The following is an 8376-nucleotide window of genomic DNA, read 5'->3' on the forward strand; positions in this document are numbered from 1 at the left end:
TTACATTAGGGAAAGGGAAAGAGAAAGATTTGTATTCCAAAGAACTGATAGCAAAAGAGAAAGAAAAAAACCTCATAAGAAAAATTTTCAAATGATTACATGATTTTCTTTAAATATAAAATGACTCCCCTGGAGTCAATGGAAAAAAAGGGAAAATTATGACAGTATTTACATGTTGTCTCCCTGATGGAATGTAAGCTTCCTGAGGGCAAAATTTATTATTTTTTTCTTATTCCCAGAGTTCATTGCCTGGAACATGGTAAGTACTTGATAACTTCTTGGTGGTTGATTGATTATATGGCATAGTGAATAGAATGATGAACTAAGAAACAGGAAAACATGGGTTCAGATTCCACCTCTAACTTTTCTGGTTTAAGATGATTTCATGAAAAAGGGAATCTAGTTCTCCCACATGTATTCCAGCAAATATCTAAAAGGAATACTAAATCAAATAAAGATCAGAAAATCCAAAGAGAAATAACAGTAAGGTCTTCATCCAGTCCAGGACTGAACAAGAAGACAGAAACCTTCAGGTATTGGAAAATTCACATACTAAATGAAAATGGAAAAATACACTCAGCTGAATATTTATCTGTTTCTCCTCCTACTCATTTCACATCATTCTGCCTCTATCTGCCTTTCTCTTCTTCCCTTACCCTTATTTCATATGAAATGTCCCTTCTTGTCAAAGAAAACCTCTCTACATATATAAATTATTCCATTCCACTCTCTCTTCTTCAACAAATTGCCCCTTCTATCATTCCTACTGGCTTACCTTCAGGTTCTCTCTGTCCATTGGTTGTTTCTCTATTGTCTATAAGCTTGCTTATGTCTCACCATTTTCAGAAAACTCTTATTTGATTCTTCCTCACTAGCTATGCTCCTATCTCAAGTCTTCATTTTGTGGTTAGACTTGAAAAGGCCATCTATAAACAATGACTCCCCTTCTTTTCCTATCATTCTCTTTTTAACTCTGTAGTCTGGCTTCCAACTTCATTATTTAATTGCACCTGCCATCATCAAAGTTATCAGTGACATTTTACTTGCTGAATCTATTAGTCATTTCTCAATATAAACCTGCTTGACCTCTCTTCAGCCTATAAACTTTATCAATCTACCTTCTTCTCCTTGATAATCCCTCACCTATAGGTTTTCAGGACAATACTCTCTCCTTGTTATCTTACCTAACTGCTCCTCTCAGTCACTCTTGTTGTATCTGCATCCAGGTCTTACCCATTAACCACAGATGTTCCACAGGACTCCATCCTAGACCTTCTTTGCTTCTCCCTTTATATTCTTTCCCTTGGTGACCTCATCAGTTCTCCTGGAATCAGTTATGCAGGTAATTCTTTTTTGTTTGTTTTTAATATATTTTTATTTATCTAATTAAATATTTCTCTATTGTTGGGAAAGGGGAGGGAAGAGGGAAGGGAAAGAACATGAATCATGTAACCAGGGGAAAATATTTTAAAATAAATAAACATTTTAAAATAAACAAATAAATAAAGTTAAAATAAAAAAATAACTTTATAATTTCCCAAAGGCAAAAAATAAATAAAAATATCTCTCTATTAGATGTAAAGCTTTCATTTTTAAAAATTTTGAGTTTCAATTTCTCTCCTTCCCTCCTTCCCCTCCCCAATCCATGGAGAGGGTAAGCAATATGATACCAATTATATATGTGATATCATAGAAAACATTTTCATACTAACCATGTTGCAAAAGAAAATATGCACACACACATTGAGGCAAGAAAAACAAAGTTAAAAAATAGTATGCTTTAGTTAGCACTTGAGAATTCATTCACTCTCTGAAGGTAGATAGCATTTTTCATTAGGGATCCTTTGGAATTGTCATGGATCATTGTCTTGATTAGAGTAACCAAGTCTTTCACAGTTTATTATCTTTACAATATTGTTGTTACCATATACAATGTTCTACTGGTTCTGCTCTCTTCACTTTGCCTCAGGTTCATTAATCTTCCTGGGTTTTTCCCTAAAATCCTAAATCTATTAATCTAGTCCAAACTTTTCTACTTATCTCCAACTTCCCATCTCCAACTGAATGTCTTGTTCTCTCTTAAACAAGAAGTCATCTCCCAACTCTGGGTATTTTAATTGATTGTCACTCATGTTAGAATGTTCTTCTTCTAAATTTCCACCTCCTAGGTTCCCTGGCTTCCTTTAAATCCTAGCTAAAATATCACTTTCATTAGGAAAACTTTCCTAATTCTTCTTAATTCTAGTCTTTCCCTCTATTGGTTATTTCCAATTTATATGGTTTGTACATAGGTTTATATGTGGTAATTCCCAATAGATTGTGAACTCCTTGAGAAGGAATTATCTTTTGCCTTTTTCTGTATCCCCAGTGCCTAATACAATATCTAGCACATAGAAGGTGATTAAAAAATGTTTAACTGTTCCGGTCAAGATGGCGGCTTAGAAGCTGTGAAAGTTCAGACCTCAGAAATCCTTCCTTACCGATCGCAAACTGAGAGCTCCTAGGACACTGAAATTCAAGCTGAACAACAGGACAGACCAGAGGAACCCTCCTCCTGGACCTGAATCAAAAGGTACTCCCCCCCAAAAGCCAAAACCCTAGATCACTCAGATCTAAGGGGCAGGCAGAAGGAAGGTCCCAGGACCCATCACCCCCCAAACCAGAGTGCTGAGCCCACGGCAGCAGCGGGAATTTGAGGGTCGGCAAAAGGGCCCCAGGGCTGGCTATTTTGAAGGACTCACCTTGAAAGAAACCTAAGCCAGTCTCCGGGACGCCCAACACAGATGGCAGGGAAACATAGAGAGAAGGGGGAAGCATTATAGCCCCCTGGCTGGGTCCTTCCAAATGAGTCTCAAGGGAGGTCCCAGCTTTAGGGCACCAGCTGAACCCAATCCCATCAGGAGCCCTCAGAGCTACTGAAAAGAAAGAAACCTTAGGGCTGGCAAAGGGGTTGCTCTGAAGAGCTTACCTTGAAAGTAACCTGGGCCAGTCTCCAGGCATTCAACACAGATTGTGGAGGAGGAGGTTATTTTTTTTCTTTTTTTTTGGCTAAGGGATCATTAGGGCCACAACAGCTGAACCCAATCCCATCAGGAGCCCTCAGAGCTACTGAAAAGAAAGAAACCTTAGGGCCGGCAAAGGGGTTGCTCTGAAGAGCTTACCTTGAAAGTAACCTGGGCCAGTCTCCAGGCATTCAACACAGATTGTGGAGGAGGAGGTTGTTTTTTTTTTCTTTTTTTTTGGCTAAGGGATCATTAGGGCCACAACAGCTGAACCTAATCCCATCAGGAGCCCTCAGAGCTCCTGAAAGAACAAAAACAGGGCTGGCAAAGGGCTTACCTTGAAAGCAACCTGGGCCAGTTTCTGGGCATTCAACACAGATTGTGGAGGAGGGTTTTTTTTTGCTTTAGGGTTCATTCAGTCCAAACCGGCTGAACCTAATCCCATCAGGAGCCCTCAGAGCCCAGGGAGGCCACGACCCCTCCCCCCTTAGAAAGCAGAGTCTTCTGAAAGAACCAGCTGAATCTAATCCCATCAAAAGTCTCCAGAATGCAGGGAAGCCCAGGCTCCCCACCCATCCTCATTGACTGCTGGACTTTAAGCCAATCAAAAGCCTCCAGAGGACAGGGAAGCTCAAACCCCCAACAACCCTCCCCAAGAGACTGAAAGAAGTACCCAAAAAACAAAGAAAATGAGAGGAACAAGAACACAGACAAATACGGGGATTAAAGGAGGGGTGAATTTGAGCAAACAACAGAAAAAGAAGAAAGAAACTACAATAGACAGCTACTACTCAGCAAATGGAACAGAGTGGGAGAGATCAGCAAATGATAAACCAGAAATCCCAATGAATTGGATACAGGCTGTGGAAGAACTCAAAAAACAACTAAGAGAGGCTGAAGACAATTGGGAAAAGAACTTAAAAATTAAGATAAGTCATCTGGAAATAGAGGAATTTGAACTAAAACAAGAAAATTGTGTCTTGAAAGCAAAAATCAACCAGCTGGAAAATGAGGCAAAGGAGATGAAAGATGAGACAAGGGAGATGAAAGATGAGGTAAAGAGGATGAAGGACGATCTTCAAAGAAAATCAGACCGAAAGGAAAAGGATGCCAAAAAGCCAGAGATGAAATCCAATCTTTAAGAACCAGAATACAACAACTAGAATCAAGTGACCTCACAAGGCAGCAGGACACTATAAAAGAAAACAAAAACAATGAAAAAATTGAGGAAAATGTGAAGCATCTCATTCACAAAACAGATGATTTAGAAAATCTTTCAAGAAGAGACAATTTAAGAATAATTGGACTACCAGAAGACCATGACAAAAGAAAAAGCCTGGACATAATACTAGAGGAAATTATCCAGGAAAACTGTCCCAAGATACTAGAACAAGAGGGGAAAGTGGAGATTGAAAGAATCCACAGATCACCCCCCTGTATTTAATCCCCAACTGACAACACCAAGAAATGTTATAGCCAAGTTCAAAAACAATCGGATGAAAGAAAAGATATTACAAGCTGCCAAGAAGAAACCATTCAGATACCATGGAAAAACGATGAGATTAACACAGGATCTGGCTGCATCCACACTGAAGGACCGAAAGGCATGGAATACGATATTCTGGAAAGCAAGGGAACTAAGTCTACAACCAAGAATAAAATACCCATCAAAACTGACTATATTCTTACAGGAGATAGTATGGTCATTCAACACAACAGAAGAGTTCCAAGCATTCATAAATAAAAGACCAGACCTGAACAGAAAATTTGATGTCCAACCACAGAACTCAAGAGAATCATCAAAAGGTAATTAAAAAAAAGGGGAAAAAACAAACAAAACAACAACAAAAAATTTATAAGAGACTCAATAAGTTAAAATGATATGTATCCCTATAAGAAAGGTCATTGGTAACTCTTAATAACTGTTGCTATCACCTGGGCAGCTAGAAGAATTACACTCAGAGGGAACAGTGACAAACTGTATAGGATGAAAGGATAAGACATAAATAGATATATAGATATATGCATACATAAATACATATACATGTGTATGTATATATATGTATATATACATGACTAGAGCTAAAAAAGAAAAGAGGTCGTGACTAAAAGAAATGGGGAAAGAAACAAATGGGGGTAAATTTATATGTCACAAAGAAGCTCATGGCGGGAGGGGGGAGAACATCGATACACTGGAAGGGTAAAGAGGTTGGAGACAGGAAATACTCAACTCTTACGTCCTTTGAAACTGACCCAAAGAGGGAAGAACAATCCAATCCATTGGGGAAGAGAATAGATTTGCGCCCTATAGGGGAGTAGAAGGGTAAAAAATTGACTGGTGGGGAGGGAAGCAGTACAAGGGAGGGAGAGGGGGGGTTAAAAAGACTACAGTGGACAATAAGGGAGGGAATTAGAATGGAGGGGGGTATAAAGGGAAGTAAAATAAGGGAGGGAATGGGAGGGGGGGACTGACTATAAACAAACATTGGTATAGAAGGAAATAGTGAAAGAAGAAAAGGCAGGACCAGGAGTAGAATTCAAAGTGCTGGGAAATACACAACTAGTAATCACAACTCTGAATGTGAATGGAATTAACTCACCCATAAAATGCAAGCAAATAGCAGAGTGGATTAGAATCCAAAACCCTACCATATCCTGTCTGCAAGAAACACACATGAGGAAGGTAGATACGCATAGGGTGAAAGTAAGAGGATGGAGCCAAATCTATTGGGCATCAAATGATAAAAAGAAGGCAGGAGTAGCAATCATGATATCGAACAAAGTCAAAGTAAAAATAAATCTAGTTAAAAGAGATAGGGAAGGTAATTACATCCTGATAAAAGGCAGTATAGACAACAAGGAAATATCTGTACTCAATATGTATGCACCAAATGGCAGAGCATCCAAATTTTTAAAGGAGAAACTAGAGGAGCTCAAGTATGAAATAGATAGAAAAACTATACTAGTGAGAGATCTGAACCTTCCCCTATCCGAACTAGATAAAACAAATCAAAAATTAAATAAGAAAGAGGTGAGAGAAGCAAATGAAATCTTAGAAAACTTAGAGTTAGTAGACATATGGAGAAAAATAAATAGGGACAAAAAGGAATACACCTTCTTTTCAGCAGTACATGGTACACTCACAAAAATTGACCATGTACTACGGCACAAAATCATTGCAAACAAGTGCAAAAGGGCAGAAATAATAAATGCAACCTTGTCAGACCACAGTGCAATAAAAATAATAATTAGTAAGGGTACATGGATAGATAAATCAAAAATTAATTGGAAATTAAACAATATGGTTCTCCAAAACCAGCTAGTTAAAGAACAAATCGTAGAAACAATTAATAACTTCATTGAAGGAAATGACAATGGTGAGACATCCTTTCAAAACCTATGGGATGCAGCCAAAGCAGTACTCAGGGGGAAATTTATATCCTTGAGTTCATATATTAACAAATTAAGAAGGGCAGAGGTCAATGAATTGGGCATGCAAATTAAAAAACTAGAAAGTGAACAAATTAAAAATCCAAATTAGAGATCCTAAAAATCAAAGGAGAAATTAATAAAATTGAAAGCCAAAGAACTATTGATTTAATAAATAAGACTATAAGCTGGTACTTTGAAAAAACAAATAAAATTGACAAAGTACTAGTCAGTCTAATTAAAAAAAGGAAAGAAAAACACCATATTGACAGTATCCAAGATGAAAAGGGAGACCTCACCTCTAATGAAGAGGAAATCAAGGCAATCATTAAAAACTACTATGCCCAATTATATGGCAAAAAATATGGCAATCTAAGTGAAATGGATGAATACTTACAAAAATATAAATTGCCTAGACTAAAAGAAGAAGAAATAAATTACCTAAACAACCCCATATCAGAAAAAGAAATTGAACAAGCCATCAAAGAACTCTCTAAGAAAAAATCCCCAGGTCCAGAAGGATTCACAAATGAATTCTATCAAACATTCAAAGAACAGCTAACCACAATACTATACAAACTATTTGACAGAATAAGCCAAGAAGGGGTTCTACCAAATTCTTTTTATGACACAAACATGGTACTGATCCCAAAGCCAGGCAGGTTAAAAACAGAGAAAGAAAACTATAGGCCAATCTCCCTAATGAATATAGATGCAAAAATCTTTAATAGGATACTAGCAAAAAGACTCCAGCAAGTCATCACAAGGGTTATCCACTAAGATCAGGTAGGATTCATTCCAGGAATACAAGGATGTTTCAATATTAGGAAAACCATCCACATAATTGACCATATAAACAAGCAAACCGACAAAAATCACATGATTATTTCAATAGATACAGAAAAAGCCTTTGACAAAATACAACACCCATACCTATTGAAAACACTTGAAAGTATAGGAATAGAAGGGCCTTTCCTAAAAATAATAAACAGTATATACCTAAAACCATCAGCAAACATCATCTGCAATGGGGAAAAACTCAAAGCCTTCCCAATAAGATCAGGAGTCAAACAAGGATGCCCATTATCAACTTTATTATTTAATATTGTACTAGAAACACTAGCAGTAGCAATTAGAGAAGAAAAAGAAATTGAAGGTATTAAAATTGGCAATGAGGAGACCAAGCTGTCACTCTTTGCGGATGATATGAGAATTAAATGATTAAAGGATGATTAAAGAACCCCAGGGAATCAACCAAAAAGCTAATTGAAATAATCAACAACTTTAGCAAAGTTGCAGGATACAAAATAAACCCACATAAGTCATCAGAATTTCTATATATTTCCAACCCAGTTCAGCAGCAAGAATTAGAAAGAGAAATTCCATTTAAAGTCACCTGAGACAATATAAAATATTTAGGAATCTATCTGCCGAGACAAACACAGGAACTATATGAACACAACTACAAAACACTCTCCACAGAATTAAAACTAGATCTAAACAATTGGAAAAACATGGATTGCTCATGGGTGGTACGAGCTAACATAATAAAAATGACCATCCTACCCAAACTTATCTATCTATTTAGTGCCATACCCATTGAACTACCAAAAAACAATTTTACTGAATTAGAGAAAACCATAACAAAGTTCATTTGGAAGAATAAAGGATCAAGGATATCCAGGGAAATAATGAAAAAAAAATACAAAGGAAGGTGGCCTAGAAGTCCCAGATCTCAAACTATATTACAAAGCAGCGGTCATCAAAACAATTTGGTACTGGCTAAGAGACAGAAAGGAGGATCAATGGAATAGACTTGGGGTAAATGACCTCAGTAAGACAGTATATGACAAACCCAAAGACCCCAGCTTTTGGGACAAAAATCCAGTATTTGATAAAAACTGCTGGTAAAATTGGAAGACAGTGTGGGAGAGATTAGGTTTGG

The sequence above is a fragment of the Monodelphis domestica genome, chromosome 4 (genome assembly GCF_027887165.1).
Source record: "Monodelphis domestica isolate mMonDom1 chromosome 4, mMonDom1.pri, whole genome shotgun sequence".
Lineage (NCBI taxonomy): Eukaryota > Metazoa > Chordata > Mammalia > Didelphimorphia > Didelphidae > Monodelphis > Monodelphis domestica.